Source organism: Octopus bimaculoides, chromosome 6 (assembly GCF_046866305.1).
Source record: "Octopus bimaculoides isolate indiv1 chromosome 6, ASM4686630v1, whole genome shotgun sequence".
In the NCBI taxonomy this organism is placed as follows: Eukaryota; Metazoa; Mollusca; class Cephalopoda; order Octopoda; family Octopodidae; genus Octopus; species Octopus bimaculoides.
The window spans coordinates 113421021-113433720 of record NC_142933.1 but is presented as its reverse complement, the minus strand read 5'-3'; positions in this window follow the sequence as shown (position 1 = coordinate 113433720).

The window sequence follows — 12700 nt, the reverse complement described above, 5'->3', positions numbered from 1 at the left end:
TCTGTACTGGATGTTCATGTAAAGAGAATGGTTGAGCTATAGCTGACTGCCATCTAGTTATCTGCAAATTGAGACTATCTACAGCAGGGAGAAGTCACAAAATTGCTTAAGTTCAGTGTGACTTACAGGATAAAGTGGGAAACCCTGGCAAATTATTGATCAAAAACAAATATGCAGACACAATTGCACACACAAACACACAAACACACAAACATACATACTCATAATCATGAGATTGTGGTTTCAGTTCCTAGATCAGGTGGTGTGTTGTGTTTTTGAGCAAAATACTTCATATCATGTTGCTCTGCAATCACTTTGACACCTGATATGTGGTACACCATGCATACCTGTCCAGGTAATGTTGATTTGATGGCGGAGGGACAGTTGAGCTAATGTACAGCACATATTTTTGATCATTAGCAACAAATCATATGTGCAAGTCATTCAGCAAAATCTGAGAACTCATACACCGACTCTGACAGAAGAGTCCATCATCATTATCATCCTCATCATTTAGTGTCTGCTTTCCATGCTGGCATGGGTTAGACAGTTTGACTGGAACTGGTAAGCTGGAGAGCTGTACCAGGTTCTAGTCTAATTAGGTATGATTTCTACGGCTGGATGCCCTTCCTAACTCTAACCATACCAAAACTGTGGTGGTTGCCTTTTACATGTCACTAGCACGGGTGCCTTTTCCATGTTACTGGCACCATCCATGACTATGATCTCAATTGGTCTGACAAGTCTTTTCAAGAACAGCAAAGCATCAAAAGTTTTCATTACTTGTCACTGCCTCTGTGAAGCCCATCATCCAAAGATCATGTGTCACCAGCCCATCTTATGTCTCCCTGGATCTACCTCTTCCACAGATTCCCTCCACATTTTACTACATACATACACACACACAGACATACACACATACATACATACATATATATATATATATATATATATATATATATATATATATATATATATATATATATATATATATCTTTTACTTGTTTCAGTCATTTGACTGTAGCCATGCTGGAGCACCGCCTTTAGTCGAGCAAATCAACCCCAGGACTTATTCTTTGGAGGCCTAGTACTTATTCTATCGATCTCTTTTGCCGAACCGCTAAGTTACAGTGACATAAACACACCAGCATCGGTTGTCAAGCGATGGTGGGGGACAAACACAGACACAAACACACACACACACATATATATATATATATACATATATACGACGGGCTTCTTTCAGTTTCCGTCTACCAAATCCACTCACAAGGCTTTGGTCAGCCCGAAGCTATAGTAGAAGACACTTGCCCAAGGTGCCACGCAGTGGGAATGAACCCAGAACCATTTGGTTGGTAAGCAAGCTACTTACCACACATCCACTCAAAAGCAGCAGAAATATAACAAAAGACTGTTACTCGGAGTTTCACGTTCCCACTTACTCCGGTATATATATATATATATATATATATATATATATATATATATATATATATATATATATATATATATACACACACATATCTAAAAATCGTAAGTCAGAAAAAATGTGCAATTATATATTTGTCAATAGAATGAGTATATTAATCAAAGTGCGCAGTATTATTGATCCATTACAGTTGATCTTTCCAATCGGTTTTGCACTGGGTATTAAAACAGTCTTCAATGATGACAGCTATGGCAGAAGATTGGCAACTGTTCTCCTTAACTAGAAGTGAAAAATGTCACATCCAGCTTGTGGATGGTGCAAAGAAAATGAAAGCTGTGGGAGGCGAACTGAGCAAGGATTATATCAAGAGTTATGTTCCTTGGCCCCAAGGTAACTGAGAGGCTATAAAGAGTCAAGAGTGCCGAAAATATGTGCATTGGTGATGGTGGGGTATTTATCAGAATGTATGTAGGAGCTTCATGTTAGAGCTTCCTTGGTGGGGGATGGAAGTGTTGGGCAGGTGTCAGAACGTTTAAGCTTATGTTTGGATACATATGTATGTCATTTGAACAGGAGGAGCCGCCGCCGACAACAGTGACTCCTCCGCCTCCTCCTAGCATGCATTTGCAGAAATAAGACATCAGCTTAAGGAAAGGAAATGAGTAAACGAAGTAGAATGTGTCTTGAATATATATATATATATATATATATATATATATATATATATATATATAATACGTCATTTTCCTTTCTAATGCAAGAAAAGGAAAAGAACTCGTTGAAATCCGGGTAGCAAACACGCCTATTGAGGACACAATGATATATGATAATCAAGACGTAACCCGATGAATTCAAGGCATTCCTATCCGTGTATAAATGAACTATATCGTTGTAACAGCTAGACAAAGGAAGGATTGGCTTTTTATTTCGTGTGGTTCGTATTATTTAGCCCAAGGCCAGGCTTGATCGAGCAGACTTGTGATTAAAGATGATTAGGCTGTGATCATCTTTTAAGAAACTCTCTAATATGTGCTCCTTCTCTGTAGTGGATAATCTTGTTAAAATTTGTATCAGGTCAAAGAGGATCCCACTTTGTCTTGTTATATCCTGTTTTATTTCAATGAAAGAAAAAGAATATACTAATAAAGTGACCTTGAAGGGTAGCCTAAGACTTGCCCTGTCCTTAACAACAGTTTTGATGTAATAAATAATTTCATTCAGACTGCGACGTCTCCTATTTTAAGTTGGAACCCTATCCCCTTTTATACATTGCGAATGTCCTTGAGGGAAATTTCAATGTCATAGCTTTTCCTCATATCGTGTTCGTTTACGAAATTATATACGTAACAAAAAATACGTTTTTTCTTGGAGATAGGAGGAGAAAAGTTTAGCCAAGTGATTTATCAAATATTGCTACTAATTATTCTATAAACCTTCACTGATTTGCACACAGAAAAGCACGTCGATTACTTAATACAGATAATATATATATATATATATATATATATATATATATATATATAAAGAAACTGCATTTTTTCAGTGTGTACTCCATTTTTCTTTTCTTCAGAAAAGTGGGGTTGAATTGGGGAAGAGGGCGCATTTGGCTGTTATTTCTAGCAAAACTGTAAGAACACAGAATTGGATGCTTTGTGGTAATTATTTCGGATTTTTGCCTTATGAGTTCAAATACTGCCTTGGTTTTAGATTCGATCTAGAGACACCTTGGGTGCTTTTAATGAAATTCATTCACTCTTGCAAATATTCAAGCCATGTTTGATTGGAAGATATCGTCCTCTCTCTCTCTCTCTCTCTCCCTTAGTCCCAAAGGTCCTGTACAGGTTCATAGGCACGCTTGACTTTATTAAAAATAAAAAAGTTCGAACGACTACGTATTATTCACTACCATCCAATATTAAATAAATATTTCTTTATCTAATGTTGGAATCTAGTAGATGCTGTGGTGCTGGCTATATTTTCTAAATGAACTAAAAGGGTACAATAGATTAAAGAACCATTTGGGTCCTTGAGTAGTGTATCAACGTTACCCCCCTCCCCCATATGTTTTTGAGATATTATTCAGATTTAAGTAAAACAAAACATAATTTACACAAGTAAACAGTTAAAAAAAGAATAATTTTTTTTAAAGGATTGGGGGAAAAAGAATCTATTTATTATCAACAAAATAGCTTTACATTGTCTTAAAAAAACAAGTTATTACGACTATAATTAGTTGTTATAACTTGTTTCATGGAAGATTAAACATGCAACAACAGGTAGATGGACTCAAAGGTAAACTAACCGTCTATACAATCCATACACACACACAGACATTTAAATGGGAGTGTATATAATTTGTATATATCTGATATGCATACGAACGTGTATATGAATGTAGGACGATGTGTGTGTGTGTGTGTGTGCGTGCGTACGTGCGCGCATTAGGGACGTATATTCCGGGTGCGCTGCACACCCATCGAAAATGGCATATTCATTATAAATACCAGCGTTACTCATTAATTTAATCACAAATCTCAATAGAAAACTTTTGTTATACTACTGCTTGAAATTTGCTGACACTAGTTGTGGCAACACACCCAATACAACAACCACCATACGCCTCTGGTGGGTAGGTAGGTATAGAAAATGAAAGTGTATTGTTTTTTTACGTGTGTGATTTGTAGAAAGAAATGATTGAGTCATGCAGGCCTGGTCAGCCATTAGAGAAGTCACAGGAATCGGCACTACTCAAATACAGAGGTCCCGATGCATCTACGTAACGATATGTTTTTTACGGAGCACACTCGTTAGGGTTAGGGTTACGCAGATGTGTCGGGACCTTTATATCTAAGTAGTACCGTTAAGGGAATTCTGTATTTGAGTAGTACTCAGAAATCAACACCTTGTAAATTGTGATACGGCTATTGTTCACAACAGAACATGTGCAACCTGCGGAGGATTAAAAAGACGTCCAAAGACTTCATACTGTAGTACCTGTTCCTTCTGCGAGCCAGCACAGTTGTGCATTATGCAATAAAATGTGCAAATCTTTGGCAGGGCTCAAGAGTCATATAAGGGCCTCACATTGCATTATCAATGACTCAACTCAATGATTCTCTCTAGCAATAACTTTACTCGTATACAAAGAAGCAGTTACTTATATATTTGTGTGTGTGCATGTGTGTATGAGAGAGAAGAGTGATTAATGCTATTTTCTGACAAAGAAATAAAACAATGGATTGACTCTTTATGGTGATAATGGCAGCCATCATCAAATGTTACTGCTACAAAGTTGGTAAGGACTTATTAATATTTACTGGAATGTATTGTGGTTCAGACAATGTGTAGCCACATCGCAGGCGTGGCTGTGTCGTAAGAAGCTTACTTTCCAACCTCATGGTTCCATGATGAGGTAAGGCAGATAGAAGAGATATAGAAATATAGGAGAGATAGTAGAGATATAGAGGGGTATGTGCTAATGATCATGGAGGTTTGTATGTGGATGTCATGGGAGGGGGGAGGAATTTATATTTAGATTTATGAAAGAATTTAAAAGTGCAGAAGAATTTGTGCTTACATGTAGTGAAGGCTTCGTTGTGTTTATTAAGCGATTGTGGTAAGTTAGGGGTTGAAATTTTGAGGGTTTCTTTTAAGTAGAATTCACAAATGGAGTGTTGGCCCTGATACAGGATACCCCAAACTATTATAGCCCAGGAAATGTTATATTGTATTTTTCTATGAATTAGATGGTGTACGTGGCTGGCTAGTGATGTGGAACAGCTATTCTCATTATATTTAAACAAGTTTAAATGTGCATAATATCTTTGTTTAAAATTTGTAGTAGATCCGATGTAGTAGCAATGTAGGAGTTATTTACTATGTTGCGAACGGTGCATTGGAAGCCACCTACATCCACCCTTGCAGGTCTCTCAGGTCCTTTGGGAGGATATTAAAGAGATGTGGTTCCCTGAAGCCCAGGCTCTTGCAGTATCTTGTCCTATATCTTGATGATAAATTTGGAGTCCTTAGAACTATGCAGTGGCGCCCAGTTCTAGTATTTGTGCAACTCTCGATGCCAAAGTTTGGGACAAGTCCCTCCAGGATCTTCCAGATGTATATTATGGCATATCATTCTTGCCTATGCTCTAAGGAATAGAGTCTTAATCTCTTGAGTCTTTCCCAATAGCTTATATGCTGCATAGAGGCTATCTTCTTTGTGTAGCTTCACTGGATAGCCTCAAGTTCTGCAATTAATTTGACACTGGTTGGTGACTATAGCTGAGAGCAATAGTCAAAGTGGCTTAGGACAAGTGTCCGCCAGAGGACCATCATGGTTTCCGATATCTTGTTCTAAAAGTTCTAAGAACCCATCTGGTCAGCCACCTGCATTTCATTGCCAACTTAGCAACATACACATGGAAGGATGCATCATTATTGATGTAAATGCCCAGGTCCCGCACTGACTATGTCTCTGGGATTGCAATTCCTCCAGGTCCAGTGTATTTAATTCGTATTGCATTTAGTTTTTCAGCATTAAACTGCATGCTATTCTTTTCAGCCCACTTGTATATTTCATCCAGCTCACATTGCGAGTATCACCTGTGAGACTTGTGTATCATCTGCATAACTTGTGATTATGGCTCTCTGTGTGGCTGAGGGCATATCTCAGATGGCCATTATGAATGGTAGTGGTCCCAAAACAGTGTCTTGTGGAACAGCACTCACTATTTGCCTGTCAATGGAGGTGGCCTCATTGGCAACTACCACCTGACTTCTATCCTTCAGAAATCCATGCAGCCATTCTCCCAATTTTCCAACTATGCTGAGATCACACAGTTTGTGACATCATCCATGATCGACTTATCAACATATATATATATATATGTGTGTGTGTATATATATAGGTGTGTGTATATATATATATATATGTGTGTGTGTGTGTGTGTGTGTATAAGGATTTACTTTTTGCAATGGCATAAAAAAAACCAAGGTTGTGTACATTATAAAACATTTATAAATAAGTCTTACAGCTGTTTCCAGGATATTTATTATATCTCTACATCGGAGATGGTGTGAGAGGATGGTTAAGCAATAGTTAGTTTAGTTAAGATAGGAAATAGAGAGTGAATGTAGGGATATTGTATTTGTAAATCCATTGATTAGGCAGAATGATATACATATAAGATTCCAATACCTTGGGAGTAAAATCCAATAGTCTTTAAGATTAGTCACTGCATTTGTAAATCTATTATTAAGATTCCAATCCCCTATGAGTAAAATCCAACAGTCTTTGAAATTGGTCATTCCGAAAACAGAGTTTATACACAGTGTTATTGAATCAAGGGTTCTGTTTAAAATATATATATATGTATATACATACATATATATACATATATATCCAGAGGATATCCTTGTTGCTTATTTTGATTTTAATCACCATACTTTGAAATTGTATGGATAATAATGTACTAAATTCTGATGCCTCAATATATATATATATATATATATATATATATATATATATATATATATATATACATACAAGAACACTGTATACCAAATTAAGTGCCAAGAAGGAGCTTGCGCGACCAACCCAGAGTCATACATTGGTGAGACTTCTAGGAGTATCAATGATAGGTTCAAAGAACACCTGGACAACTACATTGAAAAGAAACCTAACTCCATCTTCTATCAGCATGCTGTAGACTGCCACAAGGGCTCCTTAGGGAGCCTAAAATTAAACATCTTGTCCAAACATCCCACTGATGCAATGCTGAGACAGGTCACTGAAGCTGTCTGTATACAGGAGTACAAACCCTCTCTCAACCGAAAATCCGAGTGGGGTAACATCCAGATTCCACATGGGAGTATACCTCTATAGTCACCCTTCTTTCTCTTTTACACGTGGAATTCCTTTCCATACATACATGTTGAGATGCATAATACATACATATGTTATTATATATAACAGTATGAGCGTATATAGTTTGATATGTGTGTGCGTGTGTGTAGATGTATGTATGTGTACATGTGTGTATGTGTTGTGCGTTGTGTATGTGACTATGAGTGTGTGCATGCATGGGCGTATGAGTATGTGTAGATACGAGTGTGTGTAGATACATCTATGTGGTATGGTTATGGAGAAAAAAAAATGCATATTTGAATTTTAACCGTTATCCTTGTATTAGTATTAATGTCATACATAGTTGTATATATGCATGTGTGTATGTGTGTGTGTATATATATGTATAGGTGTAGTGATGGTTAAGCGTATATGCGTGTATACTTTGAGATATGTATATTTGTGAGCGTGTGTGAGTGTCAATATGATTGTGTATACTTGTTTATATATGTATAAGTAAGGTTATATATGTACATATATGTATCTAAGACGTTGTATCAATTCACCGTTAGACTATGGTGAGAGGGGCAAACGCACACACACACATATATGTGTGTGCGTGTTTACATATGTGTATATGCATATGTATATATGTGAGTATATACAACCTTCAACAAAGTAACTGTCACGTATACAACTTGAACTGACGCACATATCAGTACATAAACATACATTCACATGTACATACATATGCACACACACACACACACACACACAAACACGTCTACACACTTACCCTATTACTCACATACATCCATAAGTACATACGTGCATACTCACATACATTCATATATACATATATACATACATGTGTATAGGCATGCACACATACATACGCATGTACACAGATGCATACGCGCACACATGTACACGCACATACATACATACATACAAACATACACATGTACATATATATCATGAACTAACTATTACTTTCTCAGATGCAGCACAGAATTTTGTCAGTGAACAGGTCGCGGTTTCAAAGCGACGAAAATACTTTGACAAATTAAATTTAAATGTTGAAGTGAATCTAACGGATTTTGTGTGTTATTTTAAATGGTTTATAAACACCTTCCACGCTGCAATTATATATATATATATATATATATATATATATATATTATATATATATATATATACATATACATATATATATACATATATATATATATATATATACATATATATATATATACATATGTATATATATATATATATATATACATATGTATATATATATATACATATATCATCATCATCATCGTTTAACGTCCGCTTTCCATGCTAGCATGGGTTGGACGATTTGACTGAGGACTGGTGAAACCGGATGGCAACACCAGGCTCCAGTCTAATTTGGCAGAATTTCTACAGCTGGATGCCCTTCCTAACGCCAACCACTCAGAGAGTGTAGTGGGTGCTTTTACGTGTCACCCGCACGAAAACGGCCACGCTCGAAATGGTGTCTTTTATGTGCCACCCGCACAAGCCAGTCCAGGGGCACTGGCAACGATCTCGCTCGAAAATCCTACGGGAGCCAGTCAGGCGGTACTGGCAACGGCCACGCTCAAAATGGTGCATCTCATGTGCCACCCGCACAAGAACCAGTCCAGGGGCACTGGCAACGATCTTACTTGGCTTGCCGGGTCTTCTCACGCACAGCACATTTCCAAAGGTCTCGGTCAGTAGTCATCACCTCGGTGAGGCACAATGTACGAAGGTCTTGCCTCACCACCTCAGCCCAGGTCTTCCTGGGCCTACCTCTTCCACGGGTTCCCTCAACTGTTAGGGTGTGGCACTTTTTCACGCAGCTATCCTCATCCATTCTCACCACATGTCCATACCAGCGCAATCGTCTCTCTTGCACACCACAACTGATGCTTCTAATGTTCAGCTTTTCTCTCAAGATACTTACACTCTGACGGGTATTCACATTGACATTACACATCCAACGGAGCATACTGGCTTCATTCCTTGCGAGCTTACGTATGTCCTCAGCAGTTACAGCCCATGTTTCACTGCCATGTAGCATGGCTGTTCGTACGCATGCGTCATACAGTCTGCCTTTTACTCTGAGTGAGAGTCCCTTTGTCGCCAGCAGGGGTAAGAGCTCTCTAAACTTTGCCCAGGCTATTCTTATTCTAGCAGCTACACTTTCAGCGCACCCCCCCCCCCCACTACTAACTTGGTCGCCCAGATAGCGGAAGCTATCGACTACCTCTAGTTTTTCACCCTGGAATGAGATAGAAGTTGTTTCCTGTTTGTTTACAGTCTTTATTGCACCTGAACATCTGCCACAAACAAAAACTAACTTGCTAGTTAACCTGCCTTTGATGTTGCTGCACCTCTTATGTGTCCATAGCTTGCACCGGGTACATCTTATAGAGTTACTACCTACTTTTTTTCTACATACTGAGCAGGGCCATCTACCTGAAGGGGTTTGTGTTTTATCTACCTTCCTACTTATTAGGATTTTGGTTTTAGCTAGGTTGACTCTAAGGCCCTTCAATTCTAGACCTTGCTTCCACACCTGAAACTTCTCTAGTTCTGATAGTGACTGAAACTTCTCCTCTAGTTCTGATATATATATATATATATATATATATATATATATATATATATATATATTTCTACATACATACACATGTATACATATATACATCATCACAGAAAGGTATTTCCTGGAGAATATTAAGCAATAAGACTCATCCAACCCATACCAGCATGAAATAAATAATGACAATGATGATAATATATATGTAGGTATGTATATTATCATCATCATCATCATCCAGTGTTTTAAATCTGGGTTTTGTCCCTGTTAACAGGGTGGCTGGATCTACCTCAATGCCATAGCAACTGCCTTCACATCATCTTGCCATCTTGCCCAGTTTTGGGCGTCCTCCCTTCTCAAGCCAACCCTCCCAATCTCCTCCTCCACCTGTCCCCTCTAATTTTTCCTTGATCTACCTCTCTTTCGCAGTCCATTTACCTCAAACACAAGTACCCTCTTCAACACATACCCATACCACTGAACTCCATTTGCCCTTGCCAGCCATTTCACCAATTCCTCCAACTCCAGCATCCCCATCAAGTCCTCAGTCCTCTTATCAAACAGCTTCACCCACATATATATAAATATATATATATATATATGTGTATATATATATATATATATATATATATATATATATATATATATATATATATATATATATATATTGGATCAGATTACCTCAGCATTTTCTCACCACCAACTGCGGTCTGATGTGGAGGCCATGAATTTTGGGCTTGAGATCATATAGGTTTGATGAGCTTACTCTGCTGCACTGGCTCATCATGGCTTGGTAGTGGAGTGCAGTTTTTTATACTCTTACCCAGGAGTTGTTAAGTCGATTACATTGATCCCAGTGCTCAACTGGTACTTATTTTGTCAACCCTGAAAGAATGAAAGGCTAAGTCAACCTTTGCAGAATTTGAACTCAGAACATAAAGTCAGACAAAATACCTCTAAGCATTTTGACAAGTTTGCTAATGATTCAGCCAGCTTGCCACTATATGTATACACACACACACACACACACACACACACACACATTTATTTGACACTGATTATGTTTAATAAATAAGAGGGGAAAGTACTCAATACAGAAGTAGAGCATAAATATTTGTTGCAGTACTGAGACTACTATCTCTTACTGTGCAGAGTTTTGTAAATATGTATCACTGTTCACATAGCATTATATCAATAGTGATAGGTATTCAGAAAACTCTGAGCAGTCTCAGCACAGCAATGAATGCATATAAATGTGTACATACACACATACTCATACACACGCACATATATGTACATACATATATTTATACATGCAGACATTATACATAGACACATTCATATATATATATATATATATATATATATATATCATCATCATCATCATCATCATCGTTTAACGTCCGCTTTCCATGCTAGCATGGGTTGGACGATTTGACTGAGGACTGGTGAAACCGGATGGCAACACCAGGCTCCAGTCTAATTTGGCAGAATTTCTACAGCTGGATGCCCTTCCTAACGCCAACCACTCAGAGAGTGTAGTGGGTGCTTTTACGTGTCACCCGCACGAAAACGGCCACGCTCGAAATGGTGTCTTTTATGTGCCACCCCGCACAAGCCAGTCCCAGGGGCACTGGCAACGATCTCGCTCGAAAATCCTACGGGAGCCAGTCAGGCGGTACTGGCAACGGCCACGCTCAAAATGGTGCATCTCATGTGCCACCCGCACAAGAACCAGTCCAGGGGCACTGGCAACGATCTTACTTGGCTTGCCGGGTCTTCTCACGCACAGCACATTTCCAAAGGTCTCGGTCAGTAGTCATCGCCTCGGTGAGGCCCAATGTACGAAGGTCTTGCCTCACCACCTCAGCCCAGGTCTTCCTGGGCCTACCTCTTCCACAGGTTCCCTCAACTGTTAGGGTGTGGCACTTTTTCACGCAGCTATCCTCCTCCATTCTCACCACATGTCCATACCAGCGCAATCGTCTCTCTTGCACACCACAACTGATGCTTCTAATGTTCAGCTTTTCTCTCAAGATACTTACACTCTGACGGGTATTCACATTGACATTACACATCCAACGGAGCATACTGGCTTCATTCCTTGCGAGCTTACGTATGTCCTCAGCAGTTACAGCCCATGTTTCACTGCCATGTAGCATGGCTGTTCGTACGCATGCGTCATACAGTCTGCCTTTTACTCTGAGTGAGAGTCCCTTTGTCGCCAGCAGGGGTAAGAGCTCTCTAAACTTTGCCCAGGCTATTCTTATTCTAGCAGCTACACTTTCAGCGCACCCACCCCCACTACTAACTTGGTCGCCCAGATAGCGGAAGCTATCGACTACCTCTAGTTTTTCACCCTGGAATGAGATGGAAGTTGTTTCCTGTTTGTTTACAGTCTTTATTGCACCTGAACATCTGCCACAAACAAAAACTAACTTGCTAGTTAACCTGCCTTTGATATACATATGTATATATATATATATACATATATATATATATATATATATATATATATATATATATATATACATGTGTATATATATATATACATATGTGTATATATATATATACATATGTATATTATATATATATATATATACATATGTATATATATATATATACATATGTATATATATATATATATATATATACATATGTATATATATATATATACATATATGTAATATATATATATATACATATGTATATATATATATATATATACATATGTATATATATATATATATATATATATATATATATATATATATATATACATATGTATATATATATATATACATATATGTATATATAT